This window comes from Hemiscyllium ocellatum, chromosome 1, assembly GCF_020745735.1.
Source record: "Hemiscyllium ocellatum isolate sHemOce1 chromosome 1, sHemOce1.pat.X.cur, whole genome shotgun sequence".
Taxonomy (NCBI): domain Eukaryota; kingdom Metazoa; phylum Chordata; class Chondrichthyes; order Orectolobiformes; family Hemiscylliidae; genus Hemiscyllium; species Hemiscyllium ocellatum.
Window position 1 is genome coordinate 13,530,446 of NC_083401.1, and position 28,000 is coordinate 13,558,445.

Genomic DNA, 28,000 nt, shown 5'->3' on the forward strand with positions numbered 1-28,000 from the left:
GGCCGAAGCGGGGCTTCCTAATTGGTTCCCACGAAACAAAAACAGACCCGCCTCCCTCCTGTTTTGTGTCCCTGATTGAAGTGGACCGCGTCCAATCAGAGTGAAGGCCAACCCATATCCGCGCCCACTCGCCCGGAGTAACAAATGGATTGACCAATGCAGCGACGGAGGTGGTAACCTATGATGGACGGCTCGTCCAGCCAACCGAAACGGGGTTCCGACGCTGTCGATCCGCCCATGGATGATCGACGTGCGGACTGACCAATCGAACAACGGTAAACGGTGTTTCCCAGCAGACTGCCCAATCGAAGTGGGGAGGAGGCGGTAGGACCTACTTCGCTATCTCACCCCGGGCTGGTGCGGGCGCTCGAGCTCGAGAATCCGTTTGTGCGCGTGCACGTTCGCTTGCCTGCTGCTGAGAGAGAGAGAGAGAGACACACACATAAGAGAAAGGGTTTTTAAACGTGGCTGACGAGAGGTAAATTCTTACGGCTGCTTGAATTGTTCTGCGGTGGAGGGTGTTTTGGGAAGGTTAGGTTATGACCATGTTTAATATTATTCTTGCCTAATTGAGGTTGTTCCCATCCCCCTCCACAGTGTTGTTGCTCATTATTGATTAAATTATCTCCGCCCCCCCCCCTTTTTCTCGGGGTTGAGTTGTAGCCCCTAGTGGGAAGCCACTTCTCCATTCCCCTAGCTCTCTCTCTCCCCCCTTCCCCCAACCTCCCACATCAACTTCCCCTCCCCCACCAACCCCCTCCTCTCCCCCTTTCCCACACCAACCCCCCTCCCCTCCCCACACCAACCCCCCACACCAACTCTTCCTTCCCCACCAACCCCCCACACCAACTCTTCCTTCCCCACCAACCCCCCACACCAACTCTCCCTTCCCCCAATCCCCCCACACTCACTTTCTCCCTTCTGCCCACCCCCCCACACCAGCTCTCTTCCTTACCCCCCCACACCAACTCTCCCTTCCCCCACCCCCCCACACCAATTCTCTTCCTTTCCCCCCCACCCCCCCACACCAACTCTCTTCCTTCCCCCCCCACCCCCCCACACCAACTCTCCCTTCCCCCACCCCCCCACACCAACTCTCTTCCTTCCCCCCCACCCCCCCCACACCAACTCTCTTCCTTCCCCCCACCCCCCCAACACCAACTCTCTTCCTTCCCCCCCACCCCCCCACACCAACTCTCTTCCTTCCCCCCCACACCAACTCTCTTCCTTCCCCCCCACCCCCCCACATCAACTCTCTTCCTTCCCCCCCACCCCCCCACACCAACTCTCCCTTCCCCCACCCCCCACACCAACTCTCTCCCTTCCCCCCCCCACACCAACTCTCTCCCTTCCCCCCCACTCCCCCCACACCAACTCTCTTCCCCCCCACCCCCCCACACCAACTCTCCTCCTTCCCCCCCCCCACCCCCCCACACCAACTCTCCCTTCCCCCCCCACACCAACTCTCCCTTCCCCCCCCACACCAACTCTCCCTTCCCCCCCACACCAACTCTCCCTTCCCCCCCCCCCCCCCCACACCAACTCTCCCTTCCCCCCCACCCCCCCACACCAACTCTCCCTTCCCCCCACCCCCCCACACCAACTCTCCCTTCCCCCCACCCCCCCACACCAACTCTCCCTTCCCCCCCCCCACCCCCCCACACCAACTCTCCCTTCCCCCACCCCCCCCACACCAACTCTCTCCCTTCCCCCCCACACCAACTCTCTCCCTTCCCCCCCACACCAACTCTCTCCCTTCCCCCCCACACCAACTCTCTCCCTTCCCCCCCACACCAACTCTCTCCCTTCCCCCCCACACCAACTCTCTCCCTTCCCCCCCACACCAACTCTCTCCCTTCCCCCCCACACCAACTCTCTCCCTTCCCCCCCACACCAACTCTCTCCCTTCCCCCCCACACCAACTCTCTCCCTTCCCCCCCACACCAACTCTCTCCCTTCCCCCCCACACCAACTCTCTCCCTTCCCCCCCACACCAACTCTCTCCCTTCCCCCCCACACCAACTCTCTCCCTTCCCCCCCACACCAACTCTCTCCCTTCCCCCCCACACCAACTCTCTCCCTTCCCCCCCACACCAACTCTCTCCCTTCCCCCCCACACCAACTCTCTCCCTTCCCCCCCACACCAACTCTCTCCCTTCCCCCCCACACCAACTCTCTCCCTTCCCCCCCACACCAACTCTCTCCCTCCCCCCCACACCAACTCTCTCCCTTCCCCCCCACACCAACTCTCTCCCTTCCCCCCCACACCAACTCTCTCCCTTCCCCCCCACACCAACTCTCTCCCTTCCCCCCCACACCAACTCTCTCCCTTCCCCCCCACACCAACTCTCTCCCTTCCCCCCCACACCAACTCTCTCCCTTCCCCCCCACACCAACTCTCTCCCTTCCCCCCCACACCAACTCTCTCCCTTCCCCCCCACACCAACTCTCTCCCTTCCCCCCCCCTCTCTCCCACACCAACTCTCTCCCTTCCCCCCCACCCCCCCACACCAACTCTCCTCCTTCCCCCCCCCCCCCACCCCCCCACACCAACTCTCCCTTCCCCCACCCCCCCACACCAACTCTCTCCCTTCCCCCCCCACACCAACTCTCTCCCTTCCCCCACACCCCCCCCCCACCCCCCACACCAACTCTCTCCCTTCCCCCCCCACACCAACTCTCTCCCTTCCCCCAACCCCCCACCAACACTCTCCCTTCCCCCCACCACACCAACTCTCTCCCTTCCCCCCCACCCCCCCCACACCAACTCTCTTCCTTCCCCCCCACCCCCCCACACCAACTCTCCTCCTTCCCCCCCACCCCCCCACACCAACTCTCCCTTCCCCCACCCCCCCACACCAACTCTCTCCCTTCCCCCCCACCCCCCCACACCCCCCCCACACACCCCCACACCCCCCACACCAACTCTCTCCCTTCCCCCAACCCCCCACCAACACTCTCCCTTCCCCCACCAATCCTCTCCCTTTCCCCACCAACCCTGTCCCTTCCACCCCAATCCCCCACCAACCCTCTACCTTCCCCCATCCCCCACACCAACTCTCTCCCTTCCCCTCAACCACCCCCCCAACCCTCTCCCTTCCCCCAATCCCCCCCACCAACCCCCTCCCTTCCCCCCCCCACCAACCCCCTCCCTTCCCCCCCCCACCAACCCCCTCCCTTCCCCCCCACCACCAACCCCCTCCCTTCCCCCCCACCACCAACCCCCTCCCTTCCCCCCACCAGCCCCCTCCCTTCTCCCCCCACACCCCCTTAACCCCCTTCCCCCCACACCCCCTTAACCCCCTTCCCCCCACACCAACTGTCCCTTCCCCCCCCACACCAACACTCTTCCTTTCTCCCAACCCCACACCAACTCTCTCCCTTCCCCCTCAACGTTCCCCACACCAACACACTCCCTTCCCAAACAACCCCCCACACCAACTCTGTCCCTCCCCCCCCCACACCAACTCTGTCCCTCCCCCCCCCCACACCAACTCTGTCCCTCCCCCCCCCACACCAACTCTGTCCATTCCCCCCAAACCCCCACACCAATACTCTTCCTTTCCCCCCCATCCCCCACACCATCTCTCTCCATTCCCCCCCCAACCCACCACACACCACTCCATTCCACCCCCAACTCACCACACACCGCTCCATTCCCCCCCAACTCACCACACACCGCTCCATTCCCCCCCAACTCACCACACACCGCTCCATTCCCCCCCCAATCCACCACACACCGCTCCATTCCCCCCCCAATCCACCACACACCGCTCCATTTCCCCCCCAACCCACCACACACTGCTCCATTTCCCCCCCTACCCACCACACACTGCTCCATTCCCCCACCCCCTCCCTACATGCCAACTCTCTCTGCACCCCACATTGTCTCCCCTTCATCCCCCTCAAGCACCAAATCTCTCCCATTTACTGCTCTCAAACACCAACTCTTTCTCACCCCCACCTGACCCTTTCCGTACACTAACCCCTCCCTCTCCCCTTCCACATCAACCCTCTTCCCTTATGCCCCCAGCCCTCCCATACCCAAAACAAACCTCTCCCTTCCATCCCACAACACCAATATCTTTTTCATTCCCCCCCAATCCACACACCAATACCTTCTGACCCACACCAAACCCCTCTCCTCCTGCACTAGTACCCCCTTCTCCCTCCCATTTCAAGTACCCCCCACCCCCTTAACCTGCCATTAACAGCCCCCTGTTGCTCCCTGCTCACCATTCCCCTTGCCTCCATGTCAGACCCCCATATCAAGCCCCTTCTGCCCCCCACGCCAAGTCACACCTGCCACCCCCAAACCAATCCCCAACCCCACACCAACCATTTCCCATCTCCTTTCACAGCAACCCTTTTCCCTTCTCCACCAATCTCACCTTCCCTCCATGCAACCCAAACCTCTCACCATCCCCACTCCTCACTCTCCCCCACCTGCCCTTATTCTAACCCTTGTTGTTTCCTGCCTTCTCCACTCGCCATGGAGCACATGTACACTTCCTGCTATGCTACCCTACTCATTCTACCCTGCCCCCGCTACAATCGGAGTGTGGTATTGATTTGGCTGTATACAGCATGTGACTGGAAGTATGCTCAATTTTGTGTTTCCATTTATCTATGTATGTATACTTAGAAATTTGCCTTTCATTGCAATTGATCCTTGAAACTTCATATGTGGGAAAGTATGACTTGATGTGGCTACTTTGTCACAATGCATTATAAATCATTGGTTGATTACAGTTTGTTCATATGCTTGTATATTATATCTGTGGATCCTGTTAAGGTTTTGGTAGGCTTGCTGTTTCTTAATATGTTTGCACATTAGTTTTTTGGAGACCAAATTCTTATCTTTACAGCAAGAGCATTCAATATTTTGCTGTCATCTGTGGTGCTATCATAATGCAAGTTTGGACGTATGAACAGCAGTAGCTCCCAATTCGGCGCACATATGGACCATTGACAGCAGCCGTACTGAAAACTCTTTCAACTTAAAAGTATTTTGGCATGGCATAACCTCATACCTCGTAAACATAAAGCCAGATGAACCACGCAAGTTGAATGTAGAATTTGCAGCTTTCTACTTGCTTTTGCACTATGTACCTAAAAATTAGAGCCAACCTAATAAAACAATGACATATTATTGAGCATACTCAACAATGCAAGTAGTATGTGAAGCTTTCAATTTCAGAACCGAAGAGTCAGCTTGAAGCTCTGCATGCATAGATCATCCATTGCAATAAACGATGAAGCAACAAATATTAGTTAATGGGTCTATGAATATCTGCATCCCCAGTGATAGTTAAATCTAGTTAGAATGTAAAAGACATGGGCATAGGAATTAGGACAGGAAGTAGGCCATTCAGTCCTGGCAGCATCTTCCGTTATTCAATAAGATAATGGCTCATCTGTTCAGAGTGGTATGTTCCTATCTACCCACAATAATCTTTGATTACTTTGCTAGCAAGAATCAACTACCCCCGCTGGAAAAGTATTCAATGACAGCATCTCTATTGCCTCCAGTGCAGACAGTTCCAAAATTGCACAAGCCTCAAAAACAAAATCCTCCTCATCTGTCCTATAAGGGTGACACTAATTTTAGAACAGAAGTTATTTATTGTCACTTGCATTTTTTTATATATTAAAAAAAGTGTTTAAGTCACCATACCATGTTGTTTTATATTAACAACAAGGCATAGATTAAATAAAACATTATGATGAAATCCATCTTAGTTCAATTCCCAGCTTCTGGGTTTTGGAAAAGACAGGACCACTGCAAGGCTGCCACGCTGGGCTGCTGGAATACTGAGCTGGAAACCCCTGCTGAAGCAGACCATCTACACTGGGATGTTGGAATCCTAGGCTGCAAGACTCTGCAGAAGCTGCCCCAAGGACAAATCTAGTTGCTGACCCCACAAAAGAAGACCTTGCAAAAGCTACCCAAAGGAATTCCGTGCTGCTGGATGCTGTGCCAAAGCCACCTCAATGCCAAAGCCGCGGTTGGTCTCCACTGATGTAGCAGCCAGTATCTGGTCCCTGTGCTCGTCCGTCTGCCAACTGCCTCCTTGATGCCACTTCCAGAGTCTGGCTGTCATCTCACCGGCTGCTTTGTCACCATACCACCATGTCCCTCTCTGGGCTTACCAGCTGCCCCTCCATTGTCTGTTGGAGTCCCACGCCAGGCTTACTCACTGCCATCAGGCTCCAGACCCCTTTTATGATGCCTGTATACCACTTTCTGCCACAAAAATGCGATGAAGAAAGGAGAAGCAGACAGAGTGGATAAGTCCTGGGCGCTCCAGATGCTGCCTACTCAGCTGCCACCATCTTGGAATTTTAAATCCGTTTCTCCTAGTTCTGGACTCATCAACAAAGTCTGCAATGGCTCTTACCAATTTTTATAGATGCACAATCGAAAGCATGCCTCACCGCTTGATATAGCAACTGCTTTGTCCAATACTCCAAGAAACGCAGCCCAGTGCATCATGAAAACTAGCCTTCCTTCTGTTGACCCTGTCTACACTTGCCACTGCCTCGGAAGCAACCAACATAATGAAAGACCCCCTCCCACCCTGTTTATTTCTCTTCTGCCCTCTTCAATCAGGCAGAGGAGACAAAAGTTTGAAAAACATACAACAGCTTTAAGAAAAGATTATTTCCTGCTGTTACCAGACTTCTGAATGGATTTCTCATATTACAGTTGATCTTTCCCTGTAGCTGTAACACTACATTCTACATTCTGTTCTGTTACCCTGATGTACTTGTGTAAGGTATGATTTGCCTCATTAACATGCAGTACACTACTTTTCACTGTATCTCAGTGCATGTGCCAATAATAAATCAAATTGAAGGAAAATATCCCTTTCACATCTACCTTGTCAAGACCATTATGAATCTTTATAAACTTCAATCAAATCATCTCTCGCTCTTCTAAACTCTACTGACAACAAGCCTGGTTTGTCCATTTTGTCCAATACAGCAAGAAATTATTACAGCGTTGTGAATACAATCCAGTCTGTCACAAAAATGTTAAGCCAATATGTTCATTCCAGCTGTCAATCTAGTAAAGTTCCTCTGAAGCGGTTCTACCTTTTTTAAATAAGGAGACAACAATTAATATAGGATGTCATTCTGCTGTGTAACTACAGAACATTATCAATGTTAATGTTCACTTTTCTCAAAATAAAGGACAGCATTCTATTAGTGTTGTTTAATCACTTGCCGTAACTGTATACAAACCTTTTGTGACTAGTTATAGCCTCCTTAATAAATTTAAAACACCTTGCCCACAGCAATACATCAAGATAACTGATCTGCATGTTTTTGTTTCCTGCTTCACTCCCTTTTAGAGAAGAAGGGCTGGTTATATTTGTTACTTTGCTAATGAAACCTTTCCAGAGTTGTATAACTTCTAAAAGCTACATCCATTTCATTCGTCATCTCTTTTAAAACCGATCATAAAATCCATCTGGACCGAAATGCTTCTCAACAGGAAGCTTCATCAATTTGCTTAGCACTGCTTCCCTAGTGATTATAATTTTATGAAATTCATTTCTTCCTTCAGCCTTCTGATTTAATGGTATGCTGGGATTTGTCAGTACTGTCTATAAAATCATATGACACAGAAGCAGAAGTTTGCCATTCAGCCCATTGAGTCTCCTCTACCATTCAATGAGATTGTGGCTGATTTGATTATCCTCGACTACGTTTTCCTGCTTTTTCCCCTTTGTCTTTTCCCTTATTGATTAAAGATCTGCCAGCCTCAACAGCCCTTTGTACTAAAGAATTTGACAGATTCACAATCCTCAGAGATGATATTCCTCTTTGTCTTAAATTGGCCTTATTCTGAGATTATACCCTCTGGTCTTAGACTCTCCCACAAGGGGAAATTATCTTTTCACATCTGCCCAATCAAGTCTCCCAACAATCTATATGTTTAAACCAGGTTGCAACTCTTTTTCTATATTCCAGTGAGTACAAGCACAATCTTCTCAACTTCTCATAGGACAGACCTTTCATATCTGGTATTGGCTGAGTGAACCTTCTTTGGATTGCCTCCAATGTCAGTATACCTTTGTTTAGATAAGGGGCCCACAACTGCTCAGTATCCCAGCTATGATCTGGTTAGTGCCTTGTGCAGTTTTCTGGAAAAACCTCTGTACTTTTATTTTCCATTCCTTTTGAAATGCAGGGGTCCTTGATGCATGTGAGGTATGTGTACTGAACTAATGCAACTTATGTCATGTATTGAGGATTTTTCCTCCTAAGAATAATGTAAATATGAGTGGAATAAGGGCTATAAAAGTGTTTAAAATCTCCTATTCAACTCCTATCATAGTAATTTCTCCCATAAGAAATAAGTTAGGGATAGGAACTATACCTAGGGAGTTGTTGTGCTTTATATTGAACAACCAAAATATGCAATATATATGAATATGTAGTTGGAGGGTCATGAACTGCCATCTTACTGATATTGCACTCCTCCAGCACCACAATGTTTATTAGAAGTCATAGGCTCAGCAGTTTCCTTCACTCAAGTGCCAGATGGTTCTACTTGAAGTTCATCCAAGAGTGATTGGTGTTCCTTTGTAAAGAAAGAATCCAAGGTTGCCTGATTTCCTACTTGGAGATTTTCATGTAAAGTTTTATAGCATGACAAAGAATCTCTTCACATTTTATGCTGACTTTTCAGAAGTCCAAAAGAGTGTCATGTTTCTAGATAATGTAGTTTTGATATGGTGAAGCATATTTCTTAGAACAGGACCTGTGAAGCCTCTCTGAGAAGAATCCACATCTAATTCTATACTTTGTTTTGAAGGCAATACTTATTTAATTCAGCAAGATCTTCGTTGCTTAGAGGCATACCATGTGACTCCAACAACTCACTGACATTATTTTCTCCATTTTGGAAGTCCACTTCCTTTATTAGCTGCACAATTTTACCATATACATGTGATGCCTCTAGGTCACTCAAAGAAAGGAGCTGCATCAGGATGTTTTCTTCTGGGAACCGTTCATTGTGGTTCAGGACTTCATTCCAAGAACAGCCAATCAGTAATGCCATGTGCAAAATCTTTCCTGAATTCCTGGCCTGTGAATTTGATGATGTCATCAAGTTCATGTATAAGCTTGTAGAATGTCTTCCTAAAATGTTAACCTTTGAAGCATGCAATAACAAATTGTCCATAGGCTGCATTAACAATGTTGGCAGCATAAACAGAACTTTTTTTGATGTTTGGATGCACCTATTTGAATTCCAGGTCATGGGTATTCAGTTCTTTTTTTCCTGAGATCTCTTACACACTTGATGGAACTGCAACTTCTGTGAACAAGCAAAATTTATTAAGCACAGGGCAATACGAGCTTTGGAGAAACTCTGTCGCCATGCTTGCGAAGTGTGATCAGGAAAGCTGTCTGAACAAAGGAAACAGTCCTTCTTTTATACAAAGTCTTTACATCAAAGTCAGCAATGCCCACAAGACAATGCCCAGTCATTCTCTCACAGTCACATGCCACTCATGAGTGACCACATCACCTCCAGAACAAAGTAATGCAAATCATCTCTCAATAGTCAAATCTGTTGCAAAACATTTTTTTTGTAACTATAAGGTAGTTGTCAAATTCTAACTAATGATCTTATTGATTTCTGAATAAGGGATGAAAATGTGAATAATAGATAACGATGTAAATTTCTTATAATCTATCTATACATCAGAGGCATCCAACTCTAGCCTCGGGATATCCAATTTCCTGCAGGTCAGCAAAGCAAGTTAATTCTTTAATATCACAGTGGGCATGAGTATTACCTATCACAAGAAAAATCTTGAAAGGAATATTATTTCCCTCGTGGTACTTTTTAAAATGCTGGCACAAAATAATTAACCAACTGCTCACAGAAGGAGGTTACCTCAGATTACAATGGGATGCTGATCAGATGGGCTAATTGGCTGAGAAGTGGCAGATGGAGTTTAATTTAGATAAATGTGAGGTGCTGCACTTTGGGAAAGCAAATCTTAGCCGGACTTATGCACTTAATGATAAGATCCTAGAGAGTGTTGCTGAACAAAGAGACCTTGGAGTGCAGGTTCATAGCTCCTTGAAAGTGGAGTCGCAGGTAGGTAGGATAGTGAAGAAGGCGTTTGGTATGCTTTCCTTTATTGGTCAGAGTATTTAGTAAAGGAGTTGGGAGGTCATGCTGTGGATGTACAGGATAGTGGTTAGGCCACAGTTGGAATATTACGTGCAATTCTGCTTTCCTTCCTATTGGAAGGATGTTGTGAAATTTGAAAGGGTTCAGAAAAGGTTTCCAAGGATCTTGCAAGGGTTGGAGGATTTGAGTTGTAGGGAGAGGTTGCATAGGCTAGGGTAGTTTTCCCTGGAGCGTCAGAGACTGAGGGATGAACTTATAGAGGTTTATAAAATCATGATGGTCATGGATAGAATAAGTAGACAAAGTCTTTTCCCTGAGGTTGGGGAGTCCAGAACTAATGGGCATCATTCAGGATGAGAGGGGAAAGATAAAAGGGACCCATGGGGCAACTTTTTCACTCTCAGTGTGGGATGTGTATGGAATGAGCTGCCAGAGGAAGTGGTGGAGGCTGGTACAATTGCAACATTTAAAAGGCATCTGGATGGGTATATGAATAGGAAGAGTTTGGAGCGATATGGGCCAAGTGCTGGCAGGTGGGAGTAGATTGGGTTGGGATATCTAACACGGATGGGTTGGACTGAAGGGTCTGTTTCCATGCTGTACATCTCTATGGCTCTCTGTGCCTCATTATTCTGGCCTTGGTTTGGGCTTTCCATTTTGGAGGAAGGTGGGATTTTAATATTTTTCAGTGCGTGTGGATTTCCATTCCTGTACATGAGCAATAGTTTAAATTTCATATTGCCATCAGTGCACTCTACAAGTAGAGTTAGCTGATCCTTTGAGATCTTGAAGACAGGTGCTGGCTTCTTGCTTACAGAAACGTATGTCCTAGATGCTATACAACTCAATGTCATCAGTGTTAAACACCTACCTAGAATCATAACAACTGCTTTCGAATGATTTTAAGTTTTAGTGGAAACAATTCTGCAGAATTTAGTTTTTTTAATTGTCACGTGTACAGGAATACAAGCATACAGTAAAAAAAGTGTACAAAGTCTTCATTCTATGGCTTCCACTTAAAATTCTGGTTTTGTATTTTGTATTTTAAAAAAATGAAAGACACGGATCCCAAGATCTTTAAAGTCCTTTTCCAGAAGAAAAGGAAGAATTCCAGATATTAAGATCTCATCGCCCTGGCCTGGGATTTCGGACAGCTGCCTACTGGGATATTGATCACCTTTGTTGCTGCTCCCAATGATTGTCAAGAGGAACCACCTGTGTTGCTGCTGCCTCTGATTACTGGGAGGAGCTGCCTCTAATCACTGGGAGGAGCCAGCTCTGTTGCTGTTATTTTTGTTGTTACCACTTCCAATCTGCCACATAAGAGGTTGGGCCTACACTCACCCTGTCAAAGTCACCGACAAAGGTTTTAAAGAAATGGGGGGAAAAGAGCAAAAGTATAAAGGGAAAAATGAAGCAAACACCTCCAAACTCAGCAATGCTACTCTGCTGCTGTCTTAATAATTTATGTCTGAACCGGCTGATTATCCAAACATTTTAAAATTCTTAAAACTATATCATATCTGAAATGTGTAAATCACAGGCAGCCTTGAATGGTTTTTCTCTCTCACTGTTTATTCCTCTCCTTTTTTCAGGTCCTCTCCTGAATCAGGGCTAAGTTAATCAGAGCATTCTTGATGTGCAGATTGTTGACCATAATGCCAGCAATCATACCTTTTTCTCTATGGTAATACTTCTTTGCTTTATTTAGATTTCATAGAATCCCTACATTGTGGAAACAGCCCTTCAGCTCAACAAGTCCTCCCCGACCCTCCAAAAAGTAACCCACCCAGACCCATTTCCTTATCCCCTCCTAACCTACATATTCCTGAACACTATAGGCAACTTAGCATAGCCAGTTTACCTAACAGGCACATTTTATGGAATATGGAAGGAAACCGGAGGAAACCCACGCAGACACGGGGAGAATGTGCAAACTCTTCCCAGACAGTTACCTGAGGTTGGCATTGAACCAGGTCCCTGGTGCTGTGAGGCAGCAGTGCTAACCACTGAGCCATCATGCCGCCCCAACAACCCCAGAGGTTATTTTAACCTCTGAATGATTTAGAGCATGCTTAGCTTTATATTCTATTTCATCGACATTTTTTGCATTTGTCAGAGGAAGATTCAAATAGTACCCAATATTGACCCCCATGTGTTCACTTTTTCTCTTCAATTTATTATTCACTTCTAATTTAACATCTACCATAATACTACAGCACATTTTCTAAGCACTGCACCTTCTATCTTTACCCATTGTTGAAAGATTGTGATAATTGACTACAATACTCACTCCCTAAAGTAGCTGCACAGATGTAATTTATTAGTTATGCATCACTTTACAAGTGTGAAAATTTGTATCCCATTCCACAAAATGGCAGTGACATGAGTATGGAACCAAAATATGGTGTGACAACGTAAACTGTGGGCAATTTTGTAAAGGCCAACATTCCATTTGGTTCCCTTTTCCCTGCTGAACTGTAGGTTTCTGCAGTCTTTCTTAATTTAAGTAATATTCAGCTCCTCCATTCTTACTGCTGAAGTGCATAACCTCACATTTTGCCACATAATCCATCTGCCAAGTTTTTGCCCACTCGCTATACTGTGGTGAAGGCAGAAACAACATGTTTATTATTACTTTTGTTACTACTCTCCATTCTCTCCCTAATGGAACAATGCTCTAATTTTTCATTCACTTAGATATTTGTAGAAACTCTTGTATTAGCAAGCTTCTTTTCTTATAATTTATTTGTTCTGATTAGTCTGACCAGTCACCTGACTTGCCATTCCCCCTTGTGTAATTATATGCTTTGTCCTTAAGTTTGGTTCTTTTAACCTCTTTGGTTAATCATATGGATAGTCAATCCTCTCCTTCAAATTTTTCTTTATAGTAGAAATATACTTGTGGATTCTGAAATACCCCTTGAAATGGCTACTACTCTCCGAACTTAATATTCCAGTTCTCTTCAGCTAGCTCTGCTTTCGTACCCAAATGTTGCCCTTATTTATGTTTATAATGCTTATTAACCAATCCTGTCCTATTACATTATCCAGTCAAGCCTGTTTTCTTGTTGATAACATGCTACCCTAAGAAACTGTCTCAAAAGCATTCTATGAAGTCATCAGACTACTATTACTAAATTGATTTTTCCAGTTCAAGTAGATTAACATCACCATTGATTATTGCTATTCCCTCTTCAAGAGTGCCCAGTATTCTTTCAACCTCAGTAGTTTTTAAATCTTTCCAAGAGAAATGTCAAGGTAAATGACTGCCTGCCACCTTTTGTGCTAGTTATTCCCAACACTAGATTTCAGCCAATTCGATTTATTCCATTGCATTTAAGCATCTAAGTATTGTCCTCAGCTTTTGCTGTGTCCATTAACAAGACCCTGACTGCAACATCCTCCATTTCAGAACCAACATCACCTCTTGCTCAGTTGCATGTAAGCCCTAGCTAAATTCTTCCATTACAATAATGATAGTGAGCAGGTGAGACATGTTCATCTAGCCCTATTGCCTTCATCATCACCGAGTCATACTGTATGGAAACAGACCCTTCAACTAGTCCGTGTTGACCATGTTCCCAAACTAAACTAGTTGCAGGTTTGTGTAAAGATTTTTAACTCTGGTATCGGAACAATGGAACACCTATGGGCTCACCAATCTCTGGGCTCATAGCAGAAGCAGTGATGTAAAAATTGGAACAAACAACCCTACCACAAATGCAACCCAAACTCTGGATCAGACACGTAGACAACACTTCTGTTATTGTTACGCGAACAGAAATTGAGAACACACACCAGGTTATCAACACCCTACTCGGAGATCAGATTTACGAAAGAGGAGGAAACCAACAACGAACTCCCATTCCTGGATGCCATGGTACAAAGAGCACAATGGTGAATGCACCACAAAGGCGTACAGGAAAGCCCCACACTCTGACCAGGTCCTGAATTGCAGCAGCAACCATCCAAGCGCACACAAAATAACCTGTGTTTAAGACCCTATTCAAAAGAATTACAACACACTGCAGCACCCCCGACCTACAAAGGGAAGAAGAACACCTTGATAGAGTCTTCACTAAGAAAAGATATCCCCGCAACTTCATCCAGAGATGCTTAACAGACAAACAACACAACAAGGATATACCACTACCTAACTCACTAGCCATGCTGCCTTATATTAAAAAGTATCGGAACTGACAGCCAGACTTCTCCACCTGCTGGGATTCATGACCGCACATAAACTGACAGGCAAGCTCAGATAAAAACTCACCAGGACAAAAAAACCATACACCCATCATGTGCAAGACAAGGATAATTTATGCAATAAAGAATTCCATGCAAAGACTGCACAAAATAGTTAGGGCAAACAGACAGACAACTGGCATCCCCAAACACCAACTAGCCACTAAACACCATAACCAGCTGTCAAGGTGACACAGATGGCAAGGACCACAAATTTGATTGGGACAATAGAATGATTGTAGGACAAGCAAAACATCGGGACAGCCAGAGAATTTCTAGAAGCATGGCTATCAGCCACACACTCCATCAACAAGCGCATTGACCAAGACCCAATATACTGGCCACTACAACAAACAACTGGAACCAGCAACCAGAAACTGAACCAAATAAATTTCAGAAGAGACCGTGCAGCAGTGCTTCACAGTAAGCTCCAAAGTATTGAAGATGTCACCTAGACAGGCACAAAGCATCTGCAAATCAACTTCCCAGGTCGGTGAACATACCCATAACCACAATAAAATAGTTCCTCTTGCCTGCATTCGGCCCACATCCCCTTCAAACCTTTCTTATTTGTGTACTTATCCAAATGTCTTTTAAACATTGTAACTGTACCTGCATCCACCATTTTCTCTGGCAGTTCATTCCCCACACAAACCACTTTTTTTAATAAAGGTAAAGGTTTCCCCTAAGTCCTTTTCAAAACTTTTTCCTCGCACCTTAAAAGTATTGTTTTGAACATGCCAGCCACCCTCGGGCAACAACTCTTGAATTCCCCTTATCTATGCCCCTCATGATTTTATAAACCTCTATAAGGTTGCCCCTCAACCTCATACTCTCCAGTGGAAAGAAAGTCCCAGCCTATTTTTATAACTCAAACCCTCCATTCCTGGCAACATCCTTATAAATCGTTTCTGCACCCTTTAAAATTTAACAACATCTTTCTGCTAGCAGGGAGACCGGAATTGAACACAGTATTCCAATATTGGCCTAACCACGTCCTCTACATCCACAACCTGACAGCCCAACTTCTATTCTTGATGCACTGACTATTAAGGCAAGTGTACCAACTATCACTTTCACTAACCTGACTACCAGTGATTCTACCTTCAGGGATCTATGAACTGCACCCCAAGGTCTCTTTGTTCACAATACTCCCCAGGACTCTCCCATTAACTGTAAGTCCTGCCCTCGTTTGCCTTACCAAAATGCAACAGCTCGCATTTATCCAAATTAAACTTCTTCTCGGCGCCACGGTGGGTCAGTGATTATCATTGCTGCCTTGCAGCACCAGGGACTCTGGTTCTTTTCCAGCCTTGGGCATCTGGCTGTGTGGAATTTACATATTCTCCCTGTGTCTGCATGGGTTTCCACTGGGTGCTCTGGTTTCCTTCCACAGTCTAAAGATGTGCAAGTTGGGTGGATTGGCCCATACTAAATTACCCATAGTGTTTAGGGATGTATAGGTTAAGTGCCTTAGCCATGGAAAATGCCGAGTTACAGGTATAAAGTAGGGGGCTGGATCGAGTTGGGTTGCTTTTCGGAGGGTTATTGTGGACTTGTTGGGCTGAATGGCCTCTTCACACTGGAGATTCTCTATTTGCCATTCAGATTGTTAAGAAAGCATACGATGTTCTGGCTTTCATTAACAGGGTTTAAGAGCCGCGAGGCTTTGCTGCAGCTCGACAAGTCCCTGGTGAGACCACACTCGGAATATTGTGTCCAGTTCTGGTCGCCCTACTATAGGAAAGATACAGAGGCTTTGGAGAGGGTGCAAAGAAGGTTTAGCAGGATGCTGCCTGGACTGGAGGGCTTGCCTTATGAAGAAAGGTTGAATAAGCTCGGACTTTTCTCTCTGGAGAGAAGGAGGAAGAGAGGAGACCTGATCGAAGTATACAAGATAATGAGAGGAATAGATAGAGAGTCAGAGACTTTTCCCCAGGGCAAGATTGACTAGTACGAGAAGTCATAGTTTGAAGATATGAGGAGGAAGGTATAAAGGAAACATCAGAGGTAGGTTCTTTACGCAGAGAGTTGGGGATGCATGGAATGCATTGCCAGCTGTGGTGGTGGAAGCAGAGTCATTAGGGACATTTAAATGACTGCTGGACATGCACATGGATAGCAGTGAGTTGAGGGGTGCCTAGGTTGAGTTACTATATTTTACATTAGGATTAAATATACAGTGAGTACAGTGGGTTCTTTCTTGATTATACGTTCTTGGAGATAAGTCTCTTGATTAACCTTAAAATACAAGCCATAGCTCTTAATTTAACCTTGTGCAGTGTTTTGTAGAGAAATAAGATGGTGTTATTTTCTGGGTCTGTAGATTGTGAAGGAGCAAAAATGGCCTTTGCAGTGATATGTACTTCTTGTCAGATGTGGGAGTTTAAGAAGAGTTTAAGGGTTACTGCAGATTATATCTGCCATAAATGCTGTTAGATGCAAATCTTATCCGATCGAGTGGATCGGTTGGAATTTGCAGCAGCAACAATGTGATGGATGGCAGTTATAGGAAGGGGGGGGGGGGGGGTGGGGGCAAGTCTCAGATACAGTCACATAGATGGGTTAACTCCAGGAAGAGTAAGAGAGGTCGGCATCGAGGGCAGGAGACTTTTGTGGATAAACCCATTTCAAACAGGTATGCTGTGTTGGGAAATGTACGGGGTGATGGATTCTCAGGGGAACGTAGCACGAACCGCCAAGTTTTTGGTATTGAGACTGGCTGTAATGCACCGAGGGGCATGTCGGCTTCCAAGAGATCAATTGTATTAGGGGATTCTGTAGTCCGAGGTACAGACAGACGTTTCTTTGGCCAGCAGAAAAAAAGCAGAATGGTGTGTTGTTTCCCTGGTGCCAGGCTCAAGGATGTCTCAGAGAAGGTGCAGAATGTTCTGACGGGGGAGAGGTGCCAGCAATAGGTCATTGTCCACATTTGAACCAACGATATAGGAAGGGAAAAGGTTGAGATTCTGAAAGAAGATTACAGCGAGTTAGGCAGGAATTTAAAAAGGAGGTCCTCAAAGGTAGTAATATCTGGATTACTCCCAGTGCTATGAGCTAGTGAGGGCTGGAATAGGAGGATAGAGCAGATGAATGCATGGCTGAGGGGCTGATGTATGGGAGAAGGATTCACATTTTTGGATCATTGCAATCTCTTTTGGGGTAGAAGTGACCTATACAAGAAGGACGAATATACTGGCAGGGAAATTTGCTAAAACTGCTTGGGAGGATTTAAACTAGTAAGGTTGGGGGGGGGGGGACCCAGGGAGATAGTGAGGAAAGAGATCAACCTGAGACTGGTACAGTTGAGAACAGAAGTGAGTCAAACAGTCAGGGCAGGCAGGGACAAGGTAGGACTAATAAATTAAACTGCATTTATTTCAATGCAAGGGGCCAAACAGGGAAGGCAGATGAACTCAGGGCATGGTTAGGAACATGGGACTGGGGTATCCTAGCAATTAAAGAAACATGGCTCCAGGGATGGGCAGGACTGCCAGCTGAATGTTCCAGGATACAAATGCTACAGGAAGGATAGAAAGGGAGGCATGAGAGGAGGAGTGGCACTTTTGGTAAGGGATAGCATGACAGCTGTGCTGAGGGAGGATATTCCCGGATATATATCCAGGGAAGATATTTGGATGAAACTGAGAAATAAGAAAGGGATGATCACCTTATTGGGGTTGTATTATAGACCCCCTAATAGTCTGAGGGAAATTGAGAAACAAACTTGTAAGGAGATCTCAGCTATCTGTAAGAATGATAGGGTGGTTATGGTAGGGGATTTTAACTTTCCAAGCATAGTCTGGGTCTGCCATAGTGTGAAAGGTTTAGATGGAGAGGAATTTGTTAAGTGTGTACAAGACCATTTTCTGATTCAGTCTGTGGATGTACCTACTAGAGAAGGTGCAAAACTTTACCTACTCTTGGGAAATAAGGCAGGACAGGTAACTGAGGTGTCAGTGGGGGAGCACTTTGGGGCCAGCAACCATAATTCTATTAGATTTAAAATAATAATGGAAAAGGATAGACCAGATCTTAAAGTTGAAGTTCTAAATTGGAGAAAGGCCAATTTTGACAATATTACTCAAGAATTTTCAAAAGCTGATTGGGGGCAGATGTTTGCAGGTAAAGGGACGGCTGGAAAATGGGAAGCCTTCAGAAATGAGATAACTAGAATCCAGAGAAAGTATATTCCTGTTAGGGTGAAAGGAAAGGCTGGTAGATATCGGGAATGCTGGATGACTAAAGAAATTGAGGGTTTGGTTAAGAAAAGAAGGAAGCATATCTAAGGTATAGACAGGATAGATCGAGTGAAACCTTAGAAAATTATAATGGAAGTAGGAGTATACTTCAGAGGAAAACAGGAGGGCAAAAAGGGGACATGAGATAGCTTTGGCAAATAGAATTAAGGAGAATCCAAAGAGTGTTTACAAATACATTAAGGACAAAAGGGTAACTAGGGAGAGAATAGAGTCCCTGAAAGATCAGCAAGGCGGTCTTTGTGTGGAGCTGCAGAAAATGGGGGAAATAATGAGTATTTTGCTTCAGTATTTACTGTGGAAAAGGATATGGAAGATATAGACTGTAGGGAAATAGATGGTGACATCTTGCAAAATGTCCATATTACGGAGGAGGATGTGCTGGATGTATTGAGATAGGTAAAGGTGGATAAGTCCCCAGGATCTGATCAGGTGTACCGAGAACTCTGTGGGAGGCCAGAGAAGTGATTGCTGAGTCTCTTGCTGAGATATTTGTATCATCGATAGTCGCAGGTGAGGTGACGGAAAAGTGGTAAGGATAAGCCAGGGAACCAAAGACCAGTGAGCCAGATGTCGGTGGTGGGCACGTTGTTGGAGGGAATCCTGAGGGACAGGATGCACATGTATTTGGAAAGGCAAGGACTGATTCGGGATAGTGAATATGGCTTTGTGCATGGGAAATCATGTCTTACAAACTTGATTGAGTTTTTTGAAGAAGTAACAAATAGGAATGATGAGGGCAGAGCAGTAGATGTGATCTGTATGGACTTCAGTGAGGCATTCAACAAGGTTCCCCATGGGAGACTGATTAGCAAGGTTAGATCTCGTGGAATACGGGAGGACTAGCCATTTGGATACAGAACTGGCTCGAAGGTGGAAGACAGAGGATGGTGGTGGAGGGTTTTTTTTCAGACTGGAGGCCTGTGACCAGTGGAGTGCCACAAGGATTGGTGCTGGGTTCTCTACTTTTTGTCATTTACATAAATGACTTGGATGCGAGCATAAGAGGTACAGTCAGTAAGTTTGCAGATGACACTAAAAGTGGACAGCGAAGAGAGTTACCTCAGATTGCAACAGGATAGGCCAATGGGCTGAGAAGTGGCAGGTGGAGTTTAATTCAGATAAATACGAGGTGCTGCATTTTGGGAAAGCAAATCTGAGCAGGACTTATGCACTTAATGGTAAGGTCCTAGGGAGTGTTGCTGAACAAAGAGACCTTGGAGTGCAGGTTCATCGCTCCTTGAAAGTGGAGTCGCAGGTAGATAGGATAGTGAAGAAGGCGTTTGGTATGCTTTCCTTTATTGGCCAGCGTAATGAGTTGGGAGGTCATGTTGCGGCTGTACAAGACATTGGTTAGGCTGCTGTTGGAATATTACGTACAATTCTGATCTCCTTCCTATCGAAAAGATGTTGTGAAACTTGAAAGGGTTCAGAAAAGATTTCCAAGGATGTTGCCAGGGTTGGAGGATTTGAGCTATAGGGAGAGGCTGAACAGGCTGTGGCTGTTTTCCCTGGAGTGTCAGAGGCTGAGGTGTGACCTTCTAAAGGTTTACAAAATTGTGAGGAGCATGGATAGGATAAATAGGCAAAGTCTTTTCCATGTGTTTGGGGAGTCCAGAACTAGAGGGCTTAGGTTTAGGGTGAGAGGGGAAAGATATAAAAGAGACCTAAGTGGCAAACTTTTCACGCAGTGGATGGTACATGTATGGAATGAGCTGCCTTTCCATGTGCAAATATGCCTGTTGCTCTTAAACCAAGCATTTGAGCTACACTTTGTATTTTTCGCAACATCTTTTTATCAGCTTGCTCCAAGCGCATTTCAGTCGAACACTCATTCATGGAGGTGTATCTTTTACTCTGTCCTTTTGTCTCTATTGCCAAGTATCTCTCTTTTTCTACATGAATAGCTTTATCTCACTTTTTTTCTGTCTTGTCACATCTTTCATGTCTGTTTGCCCATTTAATGGTCTTCCATTTTGCAGCTATCTGTTCACTCTGTCTGAATCCTCCCTATCTCTCTCTCATCATTGTGTACAGTTCATTCTACATTGCTGACTCTAATGTCTCATTTTTTTAGTATTTGTCCATGTGACTCAAAGTGGAGTTGCAGGTAGACAGGGTAATGATGCAGTATACACCTGCCTTTATTGTTAAGTACTTTGAGTATAGAAGTTGGGAGGTCACGTTGTGTTATGCAGGGCATTGGTTCGTCCACTTTTGGAATAAAGAAAAGAAAATTTACAGCCCAGGAACAGGCTCTTCAGCCCTCCAAGCCTGATCCAAATGTTGCATTCAATTCTGGTATCCTTCCTATAGGAAAGATGTTGTGAAACTTGCAAAGCTGCAGAGAAGATTTATAAGGGTTGGAGGATTTGAACTATCGATACAGGCTGAATAGCCTGAAATAACCTTTTTTCCCTGGAGAGTTGGATGTTTAGGGGTGACCAGATCGCGATTTTTAAAATCATGAGCATAGATAGGGTAAACAATCAAGGTCGTTTCCCTAGGTTAGGGGAATCCAAGACTAGGCAGCATAGGTTTAAGGCGAGAGGAAAAAGATTTAAAAGAGACCTGAGGGGCAATGTTTTCACACAGAGGGTGGTGCATGTATGGAATGATCTGCTGAAGGAGGTGGTGGAGGCTAGTACAGTTAAAACATTTTAATGGATGGCTCTTTGAATGGGTAGGGTTTGGAGGGATGAGGCCCAAATGGGACTAGATTAATTTAGAATATCTGATCAGCATGGACGAGTTGGATCGAAGGGTCTGTTTTTATGCAGTACATTTCTGTGACTCCGTGACTCAGTGGAACACAACAAAGCTGTGATGAAGGGTTTTTGCCCGAAACATCGATTTTCCTGCTCCACGGATGCTGCCTGACCTGCTGAGCTTTTCCAGCATCACTCTAATCTTGATTCTAATCTCCAGCATCTGCAGTCCTCACTTTTGCCATAGCAAGAGTTGGCAATTCAGCCCCTCAATCTTATGCCACCATTTTAGCTCATAGCTGATCAATGCCATATTCTCTTGTAATCCCCTTATCCCTGATGATGGAATGAGAGAAGCCCGACAGTTTGGAAACTGGCCATTTGGCCCATCAAGTTCACACAGACCCTCTGAAGAGTATCCCACCCAGACCCATTCCCGTAACTGTTCCCCTGAACACTATGGGGAATTTAGCATGGCCAATTCACCCAACCTGCATATCTCTGGATTGTGGGAGGAAACAGAGCACTTGGCAGAAACCCACGCAGGCAGGGGGAGAACTTGCAAACTCCACACAAGACAGTCGCCTGAGGTCGGAAATCTAATCCGGGTCCATGACGCTGTGAGACAGCAGTGCTAACCACTGAGCTACCGTGCTGCCCCACACGGACACATAGCATAATCTTGTTGTATACATTATGTAATAGACCATGCAATACTGAGTGTAGTAATCTTATGCAAACGGGGTACTTGGCATAAATTTCCTAAAGGCATTCAGCATAGTCAGTACTGCTTAATTATTAAAAGAATTCTTTACAATAACAGAAATTGCAAACAAAACTCAACAGGTCCGGCAGCAACTATGCAGAGAAAGCAGAATCAACGCTTCAGGTCCAGTGACTCCACTATAGAACCCAAAATGTTAGCTTTGCTTTCCCTCCAAAGATGCTGTCAAGTCTACCGAGTTTTTCACCCATTTCTGTTTTTGTTTCAGATTTACAGCATTCGCAGATCTTGTTTTGTTTTATTCTATACTTCTTGTTGAAGATTAGGTCCAGCGCCCGGAACACCAGAGAATGCAAATATTCCAACCTTCCTGTTGTAAATATCACCAGTAACTAGGAATCTCAGTCTTGAAATTAGTTAATGACAACTTCTGCAGCCCCCTGGGGTAGAGGTTCCAAAGATTCACCACCCCCTGAGAAAAGTTCTTTCGTGTCCTAAATGAAACTTTTTATCCTGAGACTCTTTTCCCTGGTTCTAGGCTCCACAGGCAGGGAAAATAGTTTGTCTATCCCTTTTAAGAATTTTCTTAATTTAAATCGGATGACTGTTTGTTCTTAACTCTGACAAAACTGACGTCTATTCTCCAATTTCTGCTCAAAGACAGCCCCACCATCCCACAAATCAGTCTAGTAAACTCTGCCGTTGACAAATACAGGAGAAAGTGAGGACTGCAGATGCTGGAAATCAGAGCTGAAAATGTGTTGCTGGAATAGCGCAGCAAGTCAGGCAGCATCCAAGGAACAGGAGAATTCTCCTGTTCCTTTGACAAATACACTCTGTCTTAGATAAGAGGAACAGAACAGCATCAAGTACTTGCGATGTGATCTCACCAGTTTCTATGCAACTGAAGTAAGACTTTCCAGAGTACTCCAATCCTCTTGCAGTACAGGCTAACACTTCCTTCTGGATTGCTTGCTGCACCGACACACTAGCTTTCAATGATTTGTGAATAAAAAAGATACATAGGTTTCTTTGGACATTTAACACTTCCCAAACTCTCACCATTTAAGAAATTATTGCAACTTTATTTCTCCTACTCAAGGGAATAACCTCACACTTAAGACCATTAAGTACGGGAGCAGAATTTGGCCACTTGACTTCGTCTTCTCCGCTATTCAATGAGATCATGGCTGATCTGATAATCCTCAAATACATTTTGCCTTTTTCCCCTTGATTGCTATACTGATTTTTTAAAAATATGCCAATCTCTACCTTGAGAGAAGAAATTTCTTATCTGCTAACTGTTGGATATGTTCTTCTGAGATTCCTCTGTGAAGAAGACACTATTCATTTACCTTATTGGCCATTTTAGTCTTTCCCATTAGAAGCTGTCCTTTATCTGCTTGTAATCGACCCATGTTTGTAAACTTTTCCTATTTACATGACTGAAGAAGTTTTGCGGTCCATTTTTGTTTCTTTCCGTTTTACATGGATACTCTAGTCTCTGTCTTTAATTTCTTGATCCTCCTTTGCAGAATTCAAATTGTCCTAATCTACAAGTTTGCACTATTTTCAGCAACTTTATAAGCCTCTAACTTTGATGTTTTTCTGCTCATCCATGAAATATAGGTGTCGCTTGCTCGGCCTGTATTGTTGCCCTTGAGAAGGTGATGATGAGCTGTCTCTTGAACTATCCATTTGGTCTAGGCTGATTGGGTTGGTGAGCTGTGATGTGGATGCATATACACTTTTGTTATAGACCAGAGCAGACCCCCATCCATATGTTTTAAAAAGGTAGCCTAGAACTGAATGTTTTCTTATTTTAAAGGTGGATGTCAAGTGCTATGTTCCACATGCAAACAACTCAATGTTAAGTAAAACACAAATTACTTAAACCTTACAGTTAAAGTACAAACATAAGAGGAATTTAGAATAACAACTATTGGAAAACTTAACTGAATGTTAGATACAGTGATCTATTACTAATTAACTGTTCCAATATAGCGACATCCCATAAACACCCCCCTTGGCAAAAAGACATTCAGACACAGATTCTTGCTCTCTAATTCAGAAGGGGAAAAAAAGCAAGTGAAAATTCAGGGAAAGTAGCAGCTAGGAGATATTTACTGAAGCTTCCAACTCTGCTGAGACCCCAAAGGCGGCTTATGTTACTGAGAAAAACAAAACCTAGGAATCCAGATTTGAGAGAGCTGGTAAAACCTATTCTGGCTGTTTCTATTGTTCCAACTTTAAAAAAGAAACCTAAAGGCCTCGCACATTGTTTACTAAAGCCATCTTCAGTAGCCAGTTAGGAACCTCTGCCTGACAACCTCTCTTCCATGAAAAGGACAAAGTAACCGTTTATAGTGACAGCATCATACTTTATTGTGATTTGGATAAGTCGAGTGAGTGGGCACGTGCACAGCAGATGAAATATAACATGGATAAATGTGAGATAATCATCACTTTGATAGCAAAATCAAGAAGGTAGATTTATTATTTGAATGTAATAAATTGGGATGAGCAGGTGAAATAAAACCTCTGTGTTCTTGTGCAGCAGTTGCTGCAGGTAAGCATACAGGTCAGCAGATGGTGAAGAACACAAATGATATGTTGGCCTTCATTATGAGCTTATTAGAGTCCCAAAGCTGGGATGTCTTGTAATTGTGCAGGGCTTTGGTGAGACCACACCTTGAGTATTGTGTGTAATTTTTGGCTCCTTTTCTGAGGGAGAATGATTTGGGTTTGGAGAGAATGTAACAAAGGTTTAGCAGTCTGATTCCAGGGATGGCCCAGTTACAACTGTATTCACTGGAGTTTAAAAGAATGATCGGGGTGATCTTGTAGTTCCAGCATTAGATGGTACACATAGGGTGTTCCCAGTGACTGGGGAGGTCACAGTTTAAAGAAAAAAAATTCACAATATCAGGTTATAGTCCAACAGGTTTATTTGGAAGCTGTAGCTTTCAGAATGCTGCTCCTTCTTTCCCCTCCCTGCCTCGCCTCGCTCCCCCCTCTATCTGTCCTCTCTTCCCCCCCCCCCCCCATTCCCCCATCCCTCTGCACCCTCCATTGTCCCTCCCCCAAATGTGACCACCCACCGACACTATGTCCTCTTCCCCTCTCCCACCCCCCCCTCAAACAAAAACTGTGTCTCTCCTCTCTTCCCACCCCCCCCACCACCACCCCCCCCCCCACCACCATCCCCCCCCCCCCCCCCCCCCCCCCCCACCACCACCACAAATTTATAAATTCCTAATTTGGAAATAGAACCAGTCTGACTCAAGATTGGGATACAGCCAGATTCTAATCTCAAACCTTAAATGCATTGTCTAAGCTGAGATGTCACCTTTTTGTTATAAAACCTTAAGTTATCTCGAGAAGGTGACTTAAAAGAAGTTGTGGGATTTACATATTAATGAACCAAAACATTCTAAAAAATGAAAGACTTAACAGCAATCCAGGTTTGTTCAATATATCATTTCAGTAGCATGATGCTGTAATCTCTTGCTGTAAGTTCTGTGTCTTATGGTCTTATTCTCCACAACCACCTGTGAAAGAACAGCGCTCTGAGGGCTAGCGCTTCCAAATAAACCTGTTGGTCTATGACCTGGTGCTAAGTGATTTTTAATTTTGTCCACCTGAGTCCAATTCCGGCTCCTCCAATCACAGTTTAAGGATACAGGGTAGGCCATTTAGCACTGAAGTGAGGTGAAATTTTCTTCACCAGAGAATCCACTGAAATGTTCTGCCTTTGAAAGCTGTTGAGACAAAATATTGAATGTTTTCAAGGAGGAATTGCAAATGATTCTGGGGGCTAAAGGAATCAAAGGATATGAAGAGCAGTCAAGAATAGGATGGTTAGCCATGTTCACATTGAACTGTAGAGTAGGCTCAAAAGGTCAAATGTCTTGTTCGTCTTAGTTTCATTATTTATCTTTTGTGCTAACTGGCTTATTTCCAGTGAGTTCTTTAACTGACCACCATTTGGTCCACAATGTGGCAGGACTATGCCGCAGAGCTTGGATCTGATCACAGAGTCCTGTCTGCCATGTGCTGCTTATCCTGTTTGACATGCAAGTAGTCCTGGAGCACCACTGAGTTGTCACCTATTTTAAGGTATGCTTGGTGCTGCTCCTATTCTGCCCTCTTGACTCTTCTTTGAACCAGGATTGATCACTTGGCTCAATGGTAATAGGTACAGGGGGAGAAATTGCCAGGCCAGGTTGAAAATTGTGATTAGATTAGATTACTTAGTGTGGAAACAGGCCCTTCGGGCCAACAGGTCCATACCGACCCGCCCCGAAAAGTAACTCACCCAGACCCATTCCCCTATATTTATCCCTTCACCTAACTCTATGGGCGATTTAACATGGCCAATTCGCCTAACCTGCACATTTTTGGACTGTGGAAGGAAACTGGAGCACCTGGAGGAAACCCACGGGAAGAATGTGCAAACTCCACACAGACAGTTACCTGAAGCGGGAATTGAATCCTGGTCTCTGGTGCTGTGAGGCAGCAGTGCTAACCACTGTGCCACCATGCTGCCCATTGTGGTTAAGTATCTGTTGTGTTGATAACATGCTCAAACTTGCATTACTAGGTGTTTTTTTCAGTTGAACCCTTTTAGCATAGTGATGATGTCAAAAACATGATGGAGTGTACCCTGAGCCTGGATTCCCAGTCTATAAGAATTCTTTGGTCGCACCTACTGATTAATCTCATGAAGTGATGCTTTCCTGGTAACAGATTGGCTTTGTGGCAGATGGCGCAGGAACCTATATAGCAGCTATGTTTATGACACAACTAGTTCATTTTCTGTGCATTCTGCACTTTGGCCACCCTCAGTCCTTCATTCAAGTGGTGCTCAACCTAAGAGGTTCAGCCATTCGTCAGCTAAGGGATTGTGGCAATCAGCAGGAGGTTATAAAAATGATCAGGTTGGGGAATGTTATACATTGGGGATTATAAAAACATTGGGTTGGGGGGGTTATGTAAGCAGTGGACTGTGGGTGGTGGTCTTATAAATTTCAACATCAGATCCCTCACCAAGATCATGGTTTACAGAGCTGTGGTGGTTCCATAGCTTCAGAACTCTTATGGCTCTGAGATGTGGACTGTTTGGAGCAGACACCTCAAAGCACTGGAGCAGTACCACCAATCCTGCTTGCGCAAGATCCTGCGAATCAGCTGGGAAGGAAGACGCACCAACACCAGTGTCCTTGACCAGTCAACATTTCCAACATCAAGGCACTGACCACCCTAGATCAGCTATGATGGGCTGGACGTGTCGTCCGCATGGCCCAAGCAGGTGTTGTATTGCCAGTTTCGAATCGGCAGGCAATCTCCAATGGACAGAGGAAGCACTTCAGTGATACTGTCAAGGCCTCACTGGTAAAGTGTGGCATTCCCATAAACACCTGGGAGTCACTAGCCAAAGACTGTTCAATGTGGAAGAGGAGCATGTGGAAAGGCATCGAACACCTCAGGATTTGGTATTGAGAAAAATCAGTAACTGGATTAAAAACAATGAAAGGAGTGCCCGACCACACCAAAGTCCAACCTACCTCTTCTGCCCAAGTATAACAGTGCCTGTGGAAGCCACATTGGTCTGTGCAGACACCTACAGACTCGCTGAGGATGGAAGGTAGTCATCCTTGTCTGTGAGGGACCACCAATGATTATGTTTTTACTTCAAAGGATTGTATGCTTTTTTGAAAACTAAACATGAACACTTTAAAAGGTAGCTTTCCACCATCAGTCTCAGACTATGCTTCTGTCTGTGCCTCAACTGACATGTGTCTGTCTCTATTTCCTGTTGTTCGTGGGCATTTTCAATGTTTTAGTTCTGCTTACCTTACATTGTCTAACACTTGTGCTGTGCTTAAACTTTCTTTCTTCT

At 45.2% G+C, this 28,000-nt stretch overlaps 1 protein-coding gene across 2 annotated transcripts in view; it reads left to right on the forward strand.

Annotated features, from left to right (window-relative positions):
- Nucleotides 1–389: 389 nt before the first annotated feature.
- LOC132823095 (polyadenylate-binding protein-interacting protein 2-like) overlaps nt 390–28,000 on the forward strand; it is a 114,869-nt gene continuing 87,258 nt past the window's right edge. For both annotated transcript variants that reach the window (XM_060836670.1, XM_060836753.1), the window contains exon 1: nt 390–478. The gene's annotated coding sequence lies outside the window, so the exon portion shown is untranslated. The remainder of the gene's footprint in view (nt 479–28,000) is intronic.